Genomic DNA, 12839 nt, shown 5'->3' on the forward strand with positions numbered 1-12839 from the left:
TTCGAGATAGACAAGATCAGAGGCTATGTGTGATTTTCTGCATCATTGTGAAGATGAATCTTCCTGACTCCAAGCCCAGCATATTATCTGCTTTGCCACCTAGCTAACTCATTTAGATAAAACCCTTCATTTTATATATGAGCCTAATTTCCCCGTTGTCACACAGCTAGTTAATGATAAAAGCCAGGAAGAAAATTAAAGCTTCTTGACACCTAGCCCAATGTACCTGACCACTCTTCATATTTCTTTATGTACTCTCTTCCTGCATTCTCTCATATAATAATATACCGTCATTCTCTCCTCTCTCTAGCAGGCAAGACTGCAGCATGTTTTAGAATCATTGTGTGAGATTAATTTATAGACTAGATTCTTTCTCTTTGTTTTGCTTTGCTTTGTGTTTAAAGAGCATTCCAAGCCCTGGTATGATTAGTCTCTCTTTTCATTCTATTTATAACTGACCACACGAAGGGTATCTGTAGGAAGGAGAAGTATTGGGACAAAATAGCATCATTCTCTTCTCCTCCTCCTCCTTTTTCTTCTTCTTTTTTTGGTGAGGCAATTGGGGTTAAGTGACTTGCCCAGGGTCACACAGCTAGTAAGTGTTAAGTGTCTGAGGCTGGATTTGTACTCAGGTACTCCTGACTCCAGGGCTGGTGCTCTATCCACTGCACCACCTAGCTGCCCTGACATCATTCTCTTCTCTGAACCAAAAGGGATAGCATAGATAAAGCACTTTGCAAACCTCAAAGTGTTACATAAATGCTAGCTATTATTGTTGTCATTGTAATTTCGTTCCTGAACTCAAGGTTGTAACCTTTTGTCCCCTTCTCAGACTCTAGGGAGCAAGGAAGGGTTTTACCATCCTGGGGCTGAATGGCCAACAAGAACTTCATAGCTGGATGCCTAAGAAGAACAATATTAATAATAATAACTAGCATTTATATAGCACCTACTATGTGCCAGACATTGTGATAAGTGCTTAACAAAAATTAGTTCATGTAATTCCCCCCCCCAGACACTATAAAATGGGGATAATCATAGTACCTACAAATATCTCATTTGGTCCTCACAAACACCCTGGGAGGTAGGCACTATGATTATCCACATTTTACATTTGAGGAAAATGAGGCAAAGAGCAGTTAAGTGACTTGCCCAAGATCCTATAACCAGGGGACAACTAGGTGGCACAGTAGATTAAGTACTAGCCCTGGATTCAGGAGAACCTAAGTTCAAATCTGACCTCAGACACTTGACACTTACTAGCTGTGTGACCCTGGGCAAGTCACTTAACCCTCATTGCCCTACCGCCCCCCCCCAAAAAAAATCCCATAGCTAGTGAACGTCTGAAGCTGGTTCTGAACTCAGGTCTTCCAGACTCTGGGCTCTACAATTTATTATTGTATCATTTGAGCTACTAGTTATTCTTTTGAACCTACTTTCAAGCATAAGGAAGTTCCTATGGAGCAGGTGCTAGTCATTTTGAAGGTTAGAAGAAACTGATCTGAATGTGCTGAAGGAAAGACCTAGCCATGGTTCAGAATGCTCAGGAGCATGTGAGGAGGTCCCAGCCCAATGGGAAGACTGAATCAGTCACTGCATTGTAGAGAGTGCTGATAATGGGAAACTGGAAGGAATGAGCCGAGTAATGAGTGTGAGGGGAGGATCGAGTGTGTCCTGCAGAAAGAGGACCAACAACAGTGAATGAGTCAGTTGGATAAGCTGAACTTTTGTTTTTGTCTAGTTTCTTTTTTAATCCTTTATTGCAAGAGATACTTTACAGGAGATGGGAGGCATATGCTTGGAAATACTTTTTTTAAAGGGTCAATTTGTTGACAATATTGGGGAGGGGAAAGACACAGACAGTACCTATGATTTCATCAGTTGCTTGGGGGCACTGACTGATAAGTGACCTGCCCAGGATCACACCATTGCTAGATGTCAGATGCAGGATGTGCATCTGGGTCTTCCTGACTTTGGCTCTCTAACCTATAAGCCACGATGCCAATAAATACAATAAAATATAATAAAAAAGAGAGAGAAAAAATGACTAAGTAACAAGCCCGAGGGCTAGGGAAAATGCAGAATTGGTGAACTTCCATATATTTATTTAACCATAATTTTAGAGAGGCTTCAAATGATCCTATGCACATATACCAACCTAGAGAATAAGCCTATTGAATCAATCTGCTTCATGCTATTAACAAATCAGCTGTTGGGGGCAGCTAAGTGGCACAGTGGATAAAGCACAGGCCCTGGATTCAGGAGGACCTGAGTTCAAATCTGGCCTCAGACACTTGACACTAGCTGTGTGACCCTGGGCAAGTCACTTAACTCTCATTTCCCCATCCCCCCCAAATCGGCCATTTTCCAAGCTCTTCCTAGTATAGGGGTTCTTAACTTGGTGTCTAAGCACCCCAGAAGGTTCATGAACTTGGATAGGAAAAAATTACCTATATAATCGGTTTCCTTTCAAATTTCTTAAATTTTATTTTATGCATGTAGAAAAATTATTCTGTGAAAGAGTCCATAGTCTTCACATGAAGCCAAAGAGTCCACATAACAAAATAAGTACCTCTGTCCTAGTCTGTTTGGGGAAGAGAGGGACTCCTCCCCTTTTCCACAGGAAAGTTAAGGGGATAGGGCAAGGGATGACTTAGGACAGGAAGATTCCTTCATTATGGGTGACAGTTTCATAACAAACCCAGGGAAGACCAACCTGTGATATCTGGCCACTCAGGCCTTGTGGATATAGAGTTAACTACAAAGTTGGAATACCAGCACAATCATCATGTTCAGATTAAGTTTATTTAGGATATATATGACTATCATGCAAACACAAGCACCCCTTGAATTCTGAAGCAGCCAATTCCATAATTTAATCTGAACCTTACTCCTAGCAGTGAAGGGACTGAGGACAATGCTAAGGACAATGTTAGCTGCAGGTTACTTCCACTAGTCGTAAAGTCACTGGCTAGGCTTTAAATGTTGAAAGTTGTGGTGGTTCGGTAATTTTTTTTCAGGCGTGTCTTAACTCTTTGTGACCCCTTTTGGGAGTTTTCTTGGCAAAGATACTGGAGTGGTTTGCCATTTCCTTCTCCAGCTTATTTTGTAAATAAGGAAACTGAGGCAAACAGGCTTAAGTGACTTGCCTACGGTCACAGAACTAGGAAGTATCTGAGGCCAGATCTGAACTCAGGTCTTCCTTACTTCAGGCCTGGCACACTATCCACTGCACCACTTCACTGTCCTTTAAATGTTGATAAATAGGTTATAAAAAAACCGAGTTGGCCAGTTGTAGTGGCATACTCCTGCCACTACATACTCCAGCTACCAGGGAGACTGAAGTCAGTGGATTTCTTGAGCTTGGGAGTTCTGAGCTACAGTGGGATAAAAATAAATATGGATATTTCTGTTATCTCCCTGTATAATAAAATTATTCTTCTTTTGCATATTTTAAGTTTCTTCCCACCCCAGCAGCATATTTTTCAAAGCATATGATATGTAACGAGGTATAAATTTCATTTTTGAAATTCAAGTGACTACTATTGTATAGCTTGCTTTTATATAATTTATATAAAATACCAGCATCATATTCATTCACTGTGATCAAATTCATAGTCGGAGGAAACTTATGAACCCTGTCTCAAAATAATGGGTTTCTTTAATGCATAAAATAAAATACATAGATTATAAAGGAAACATTATTTTAAATAGTTGTCAACATATTAAAGAATAAATTCACAGATCCCCGGTTAAGAACCCGTGATATATATCCATATATCCATCCATCCATCCATATATATATATACACATATATATATATATATATATATTAGTTGTAGATTAATTACTGATCTGCATCAGTGGAGGGAGTTTGTACACAGGAAATTCCTATCCCTGTGAAATCACAGGTAGGATCATAGATTTAGAGCTGAAAGAAACCTTAGAGATCGTTTCATCTAGCATAGATGAAGAAACAAAGGCCCAGAATTATTAAGCCATTTGCTTAAGGTCACATGTGTAGTAAGAACTGGTGATTAACCCTCTTTCCCTATCCCCAAATCTAATGTTCTTTTCACTGTTATATGCTACTTAGGCCAAAAAAAAAAAAAAAGACTACCCAAAAACCCTCTCCTTAACATTATGTATAATTTTGGATCGGCTGTTTGACCCCACCCTCCCTCCCTTAATTCTTTCTTCCAAAAGTAGGTCTGAAAATATTTTCTGTTGACTTATCCAATTAGAATGTTTTGAGAATTAAATAAGCTGATGTTTGCAAAACAATTTTAATTCCTCATGAAAAATGTAGATCTAGAATATATTATGGTGTATTGAATTGGTTGATTTATAAGGATAAATCTTAATAGCCCAATTATGGCTGATGTAATTCTGGATTTTAAAAACAAATTCCTAATAGATTCAGAATCAATGTAATAAGACATCATTGTACAGTAGGCAGAATGTTGGACTTGTAGTCAAGGACTGGGTTCAAATTGATTTAGTATCTGTGTAACACTCAGCAGGTTATTTAGCCTCAGTTTCCTAGTCTTTATAATAGGGATAGTACCAACCTGTTGTGAGATTCAAATTATATATGTGTGTGTGTGTGTGTGTGTGTGTGTGTGTGTGTGTTATTGTTTAGTTGTGTTCAACTCTTCATAACCCCATTTGGGGGTTTCTTGGCAAAGATACTGAAGTAGTTTGCCTTTTCCTTCTCCAGCTCATTTTATAGATGAGGAAACAGAGGCATAGAAGGTTAAGTGACTTGCCTATGGTCACACAGCTAGTAAGTATCTGAAGCTGGATTTGAACTGAGTTCTTCCTGACCCCAGGACAGGTGCTCTATCCACTGTGCCACCAAACTGTGTGTGTGTGTGTGTGTGTGTGTGTGTGTGTGTGTGTGTGTATGTGTGAATAGATAGTGTGTGTGCATATATATATATATGTGTGTGTATAATACATAAATATATATGCATATATATGTTGTTTGGTAAAACACAATGCCATCTGGAGTGAGCTATTAATACTGATTTTGGGGGCAGCTGGATGGCACAATGGGTAAAGCACAGGCCCTGGATTCAGGAGGACCTTAGTTCAAATTTGACCTCAGACACTTGACACTTACTAGCTGTGTGACCTTGGGCAAGTCACTTAACCTTCATTGCCCTGCAATGTTTTTAATTTTTAAAAACAATAGAAAATCTCTATGCCCTTCCCGATACAGCTCAACTGACCTAGAATCAATAATGCCTATATACTTGCTAACCTGAGCCACTGTCCCATCGTGTGATTTTTTTTTTAATGGCTTACCCTTGACCATTGGTTTCAACCTGGTTTAAGTTGAGCAAGTTAGAGAAAAGTTTATAAAGTTCATGGAGCACAATGCAACGATGTTGTGCTTCTATGCCTCGAAGATTTGTGCCTATAGTGAGTAGGGCCAACTATTAACGTGAGTTAGAAAGGAAGGGGATTCTGAAGGTGAGGAAAAGGAATGTGGAGAGGGCAAAGAGGATCTTACAGAATCCCCTACCTGGACATTTTTCCATGAAAGCAGGAAGTTGGGGGGTGGGGGTGGAGGAGGGGAATATAAGAATCTGGATAACTTAGCAACAAGGTTTCATATAATCTGATATTATTTTTCCTTTGATTTCATGCTTCCCTCTCTCCACTCTAATCACTACTTCCTTCCGTCTTCCCTTCTCCCTCCTTTCTCCCCAACACCAAGACACTATAAGACTACTTAAGAAGTCAAAGTAAAAAGCACCTAGCTGGTTGAGGAGCCCTGGGGTTCTAGTCTTTGTCATAACAGCACTCTTCTGTTGTGACTTTGAGCACAGCTGCTGCCTCAGTTTCCTCATCCATAATAAGATGGAGATCTCGTAAAGACATGCCCTTCCTGCTTCACTGGTTTGTTACGTGATAAGCAAATAAGGTTATTTGACTAGTCTGTGAACATGAACTCGATTGGTAAAATGCGAAGGGCTATATAAATTATTCTCTTAATTTATTACACCGGTTTCGTGACATGAGTTGAGTCACGCAGAACTGGAGTGTGGGGATTTGCAAAGTACATTCATGTACTCCTTGGGAGAGCCCAGATCCCAAGAAATAACTGACGCCAAAAGAATCCTCTTCTGTTGACTTCCCGAAGGGTTGGAACAGGTATCTGGGTGCGAGGGAGGCGTCAGCGGATAAAGTGGATCAGATCAGCCTGGGTTCTGAGAACTAGCAGCAGGCGCGTGTGAGCCTCTGCGGGATTTCGGCTGCCAGGCTGTCGAAGAACAACGCTGCAGAGTGAGCACCCCAGATGTTCAACAGCAGCCCCAACAGCCACAGCCGATGCAGTCTTACTAATACCGCTTCCCTCCCCCTAGGCTTCCGCCCGGGTCTGCCTGCCTTACTCACACCCCTCCTTTTCTCCTACTCTCCTCCTCCTCGCCTTCCTCCCACCCTCCCTCCCCGCTCCACCTCTCTAGCCATCCCCTCCTCACCCCCTCCCGGCCCAGAGCAGCCTCTGCTACCACCGCCTGCAGCTACTGCTGGCGGGACAAGCCCCGCCGCTCTCTGCAGCTGGCGGAGGGAATCAGAGAGCCAGCGAGCGAGAGAGGCTTCGAGGAGAGGAGAGGAGGGAAGAACGGACCAGAAGCCTGGCGGGCGGGCAGGCAGGCCCGTTTCCCCATCAGCCTCGGGAGCCAGTCAGCAGCAGCGGGGTATAGGTAAGAGACAAAGGCATGGGCACAGAAGGGAGGCCAGTGGAGGGAGGTGGGATGGGTGTGTCAACTTGGAATGGGAAGGATAAAGAATAGATTATTATGGGCAGAGATGAATAAATAAATAGTGATGTGGGGAGATAGATAAAAAGGATAGATTGACAGAAGAAAGATGATAGATATTGATAAGGAAACGGAAATAGATGATAAGATAGACGATAGATAGATGATAGATAGTAGATAGATGATAGATAGTAGATAGATAGATAGATAGATAGATAGATAGATAGATAGATAGATAGATAGATAGATAGATAGATAGATGATAAAGACAGAGCCTGGGCAATAGGGATGGTGCGGGGAGACTGAGGCCAGCGGAAACGGACCTCCTCGTTTTCTTGGGAGCGGCACTTGGGAGTACTGTCTAAGCTGAGGATCGTACTAGTCACTCCTTCGCCTTCCCGGGACTGTCCCCTAAGTCGCCTCCCCTCCCAGATAAAGAGAGCCAGGTCAGCGAGGGGAGGACCCCGGAGGTACTGCTGGACTCCTGAAAGTTTGAGCGAAGCTCCAGGCACACACCCTGGAGAAGTGTGGAAAGTCCGAGTCCATCTGTGGAAGGAGCGAACAAGTTGCTTGGAAACACGCTTAGATTTCCTGGCTGAGATTTCCTTGTGATTTCTGGAAGAAAGGGCCTCGCACTGCGCTCTCTCCAGCTACAGGGATAGAGAGAGGGGATTTTGCGAGACTTTAAATAAAAACGTATGTACTTTTTTTTTTTAACTTACCTCAGAGAAAGGGATCTCTTTGCAGGAACTTTTGATTCACGCTATCCACATTGGCAAACAGCAAGATCGGGGCGCAGGTCTTCACACTGAGCTTGGGCTCAGTTTATGGACACTGGGTCTCTTGAGGATATAACCTTATCACACCGATAGTGTGAATGGCATTAAAGTTCTGTCTCTGTTCAGTCGTGGTTTTTCTTTTAAAGGCCTTGACAAAAGGCTCCTAGTAGAATGGAAATAACAGGTGGAAGTATCTATTCTCCACAGTGAGAGGCTCTGATACGTGAGACAGGTTGAAGAGCACAAATCAGTATAGGCAGAATGGAAAACGACAAGGATTGATGGTCTGGGGAGTTAACTGATTGTGTCTCTAACTTAGGTTACTTGCAGCGGAGACAAGACTACTTGTTAGTAAATGAGGTTGTGGTTGAGTTTTTGGAAATAAACAAGACATGGAGGATGTTAGTGGGAAAAACGTTCAAATTTGTAACGGAGTGTGGCTGAGAACTATGGCAACAAGGTCTTTAAAAAGATGATAGATAGACAGACAGACAGATAAATAGATAAAATCATTTTGAGCAATTGACAGTTCCTTTACTCCTGGAAAAAAAAAGATCTTATTTTTCTTAATAGCTAATATAATACTTAATTATAATCATAGGCAGTAAAGGAGGACATTACTTTTGTTTCCTGACTCGAATTGAGGACTAGTAGCATATTTGTTCCTCTTCTGTAAGTTTTCTCTGTAGAGATGAGTTTTTAAATGGTTGTTGTTATGATCATGTTCTTGTGTTTGGCAATGTAATTATTTCCGAAGGAAAAGGTTAGAGTTTATGTGATATAAGCATGTTTAAATAAATAAAGTAGTATTTCCTGAGATTTTATTTTGGAGAGATCATCACCCCAAAATCTGCATGTGAAATGAAGGAGATACAGATTGTTGGCCATATTTATGGACTTTCTGGAGCCAGCTTGTATAGTAGAATTAGCACATCACTGAGAATCAGAAGATGGTTCAAATCCTGGGTTTTCCATGACTAGTTGTGACCTTGGGCAAGCCAAGTGAAATCAACTAGCATTTGTTAAGCACTTTAACTATGTGCCAGGCAGAAATAAAGACAGTCTCCCCAGCCTCTCCCTTGAGACGTTTACATTTTAAGGGGGGGGGCAGCTAGGTGGCCCAGTGGGTAGAGCACCGGCCCTGGAGTCAGGAGTACCTGAATTCAAATCTGGCCTCAGACACTTAACACTTACTAGCTGTGTGACCCTGGGCAAGTCACTTAACGCCAATTGCCTCGCTAAAAATAAATAAATAAATAAATAAACATTTTAATGGGGAAAGACAACTCATAAAAGGAAGATGAAAATAAAAGAGGAGAAACAAAAGGAGAGGGTACCCAGAAAGTCATGATAGAGAAAGTGTTCAATCAGGCATTCAGCCTAGAAAGGAATGAAGACATGGATGGGCTAGGCTCTTTTTTTAAAATGGACTTTCTGGGAGGAATGAGCCAATCAGAGGAAGAGGCCGTGAGTGAGAGGGTACTTCCAAGGTGAGAAGTACAGGAGTGGAGTGAACTTCAGAGTGAGGAAGCATCTGTGGCATGGTAGAGAAAGGACAGAGAGTATAAAGAGTGCAGCTTGGAGAGGAATGAAAGCCACCTCCACTCTAAAAGGGTCTTAATAATACCTGCCCTACCTACCCACCAAGATGGTAATGAGAATCAAATGAGGGTATGAATGGACATTGTAAAATGACATATAAATGTCAGGTCATTATTTATTGAGTGAATTACAAATTGAGCTGCAGGAGCATTCAGCCCAGATCTTGCAGGATTTTCCTCTGCTTTTTACACACAGAATGCAAAGCCTTAAAAGGAAAGAGAGAAATCCCTCAGTGCTTAAGGAATATTGTCTTACATGTCCTGCGGGTGATGCCAAAGCTGATCAGGTTCCTTTTGGCTTTTACCATCCCATTATTGCAAGGTGACATTAGTTAGGAAGCTATTGAAATAGACTCAGCCAGAGCATTTTAACTCCAAAATAATTTCACAGCCAATAAAACAAATGTCTTAGAGTGTCCTCCCCCCGCCCCCGAAAACAATGTTTTGAGAGAAATACTAAAAAAGAAATCATGATTTGAACTTTAATGATGAGGATCTGTAATTATTTTGGTGTCTTCAGGAGGAGAGCCTGGGAAAGTGAATTTCACAGACTGATTTGGCAAAAGGGGCTCTACTACTCTTTTTTTTTTTCCCTAGGATTGTTATAAGCCTTTGGGGAATTTTAAATTGAGTCAGTTGCATGTCAGTATATAAAAAAGATTCCCATGTGCAATATTTATGTACTGTGGTGACTTCTATTGTTATAGTCAGTTGATAAATAAATATATTGAATATTTTCATTGGTTCTTTCACTGTGCAAATGAAACTTAGAAGTATATGTATATGTATGTACATATATATACATATATATGTATATATATATATATTACATTCTACTTTCTGAAAGTTTCCAGTCTCTCATTAAACACTGTATTTAGGCAAAGAACATAATTTTTACATTAAAATGAACATATAGAAGGTGAGGAGAAATAAATGGAATACAAGAAGTTAGCCTTCAGTACAAATGAGGTTGAGGAGTCACATAAATATGTATTTAAATACTTCATTTAAAGTTTTCTACTTTACTACTTAAGACCATATGAGAGAGTGTAGCTGTTCTATTTGGAGGTCTCAAGGTGAATCAAACTTCTTTGATATCAGTCAATAAACATTTATTAAGTATTTACTATGAACCAAACACTGGGCATACAGAGTTCTGGAGATACGAAGAAAAGCAAAAAAAAAAAAAAAATAGTCCTTGTTCTAAAAGTCAGTGGGCATGGGGCAGCTAGGTGGCGCAGTGGATAAAACACCAGTCAGGTGTTCAGGAGGACCTGAGTTCAAATCCGATCTCTGACACTTGACACTTACTAGTTGTGTGGCCTTGGGCAAGTCATTTAACCCTCATTGTCCTGCAAAACAAAAACAAAACCCGTAAAAGGCATTGGGCAGTGGGGGAGGGGGGGAGATGGGGGAGATGGGGGAAAAACAATTCGAAAACAACTATATACAAACAAGTTATAAACAGAATAAATTGGAGATAACCAATAGATGGAAGGCAGTAGCATTAAGACAGATTAAGAATCTCATAGAAGAGAAGATTTTAGGTGGGACTTGAAGGAAGTCAGGAAAGGCAGGAGACAGAAGTGAGGAGGGAGAGTATTCCAGGCATGGGGAAGAGCCAGTGAAAATGTTCAGCATTAGGAGATGTAGTGTTTTGTTCAACGAACAAAGGAGACCAGTGTCATTGGATCATAAAGTACCTGAAGGAGGTATTGGGTCAGGAAGGAGTAAGGTATAAAAAGACTACAAAAATTAGGAAGGAGCCAGGTTATGAAAGGTTTTGAATGTCAAACAGAAGATTTTTTTTTATTTGTTTTGATCCTGGAGGTGATGGAAAAGCACTGGAATCTATTTGAATAGGGAAGTGACATGGTCAGATCTGTGCTTTAAGGAAGATCAATTTGACAGCTAGCTGCATAGAGGAAGGATAGACTGGAAATGGGAGAGATTTAAACCACCTCATATTACTTAGGTCATGATGAAACTACACTTGCAGCCTCATCATAAAATAACCCTGAAGCAACATTCTGTAAGACCACTTTATGGATAAGGTTGTCTTATAAAGAGGTCCTTTTTGTATTTTGGTAACTATAACTTTGGATTGGGTCCAAGAGAGATGCATTCTGTAGCAGATTCTGCTACAGAGCCAATGGTGATCATTTTGGAAGGCAGACTACTAAAGTATTGTGATTGGTAGATTAAAAAAAAATTTCATTTACTGTAGTAGCCCAAGATCAATATTTCTTTTTGTTTTAACAATAATTGCCAGCATTTATATAGCACTTCAAAGTTTGAAAAGCATTTCGCAAATATTTTCTCACTTGATCCTCATGATGACCCTGTTTACAGATGAGGAAGATGAAGCAAATAGCAGTTAAGTGACTTGGTCACAAAACCAGTATCTGAGATCACATCTGAACTCAAGACTTTCTCACTCCAGGTCCAGTACTCTATCTACTGTGACAACTAGCTACCCCGCTTTTAAAGAATGATCTTGTGATTTCATTTGTATAAGGGAACTTGCAATGATAAAATTTCATTCTCCAAAACAAATCTGCATCTGCTCTGAAACTCTGAGAACTGCCTGGGGCACAAATGGCTAAGTGACTTATTGAGGTCACATGGTTAGGATGTGAGAGACTAGACCTAAACCCAGGTCTTCCTGACCCTAGAGTCATCTCTCTACCCACTACTCTACTTTGTTTCTCAAAGCACAGCTATGCAAATAAATCTGTGCCAGAATCCAGAGGAAAACATTAGGTCCTAAGGGAAATTTAATACACACTGTCTTCTTTCGTCTCCATTCCCATTTTGTAATTCTGTTTATATTTTTGTGTAGAATTCTTGACTGTGTTTTTTTCTCCTCTTTGTAAGAGACTTATTTTATTAAACATTTCATTCATGCCTTTTGTTTTTATATCAAAATCTTTTCGGGGGAATCCCTTCTAATTTGAAAATACCTTGTTTACAGAGAAAAATATTTAAGCCCCCCCCAAAAAAAAAGGAAACAAAAAGAAACACTAATATAGTAACAGTTGCATCTAATAAAGTATAAAATCATGCCCAAATTTATGTTCCCCACCTGGGACTTCCCTGGGTTTTAAATTTCCTCAGAGTTCACTTTCCTTCTAATGACTTTTTCATTTATAGTGTTACGTTGTTATAGTCAATGTGTATATTATTTTGCTTCTGCTTATTCTCATTGCATCAGTTCATACAAATCTTCCCACATTTCTATGAATTCCATATATTTCTCATCTCTTATTGCACAACTGTATTACATTATGGGTTTTTAATCATTTTCAAATCAAGAGTTATCTACTTTTTTCTTCCAGTTCTTTGCTACCACAAAGTGCTACTATAAATACTTATATATTGGCCACCCTTGGGATAGATGCCTAGTAATGGGATCACTAAGTCAAAGGGTAGAGACAATATATAGTCACTTTTCTTGGATAATTCTAAATTGATATATAGAGAATTGTTAGACCTAGGATATATTTAAATCAATAAGTCAATCAATACAAATTTATCAAATGACCCTGCTAAGCACTGTGTAAATCAAAATGCACAAAACACAGTCTCCGCCCTCTTGAAACTTAAACCATGTGTTGCTCTAGTTCTTTTAGCATACTGACTTAGAGAACAGTAGAAATGGCTGATACAATCCATCAACAAGCATT

General features: G+C 40.1%; 1 protein-coding gene across 1 annotated transcript in view; it reads left to right on the forward strand.

Annotated features, from left to right (window-relative positions):
• The first annotated feature begins 6601 nt into the window (after positions 1-6601).
• Positions 6602-12839, forward strand: part of ADGRG2 (adhesion G protein-coupled receptor G2) — a 168794-nt gene continuing 162556 nt past the window's right edge. Inside the window, exon 1 of the mRNA XM_043994983.1 lies at positions 6602-6716. The gene's annotated coding sequence lies outside the window, so the exon portion shown is untranslated. The remainder of the gene's footprint in view (positions 6717-12839) is intronic.

The sequence above is a fragment of the Dromiciops gliroides genome, chromosome 3, assembly GCF_019393635.1.
Source record: "Dromiciops gliroides isolate mDroGli1 chromosome 3, mDroGli1.pri, whole genome shotgun sequence".
NCBI classification, from domain to species: domain Eukaryota; kingdom Metazoa; phylum Chordata; class Mammalia; order Microbiotheria; family Microbiotheriidae; genus Dromiciops; species Dromiciops gliroides.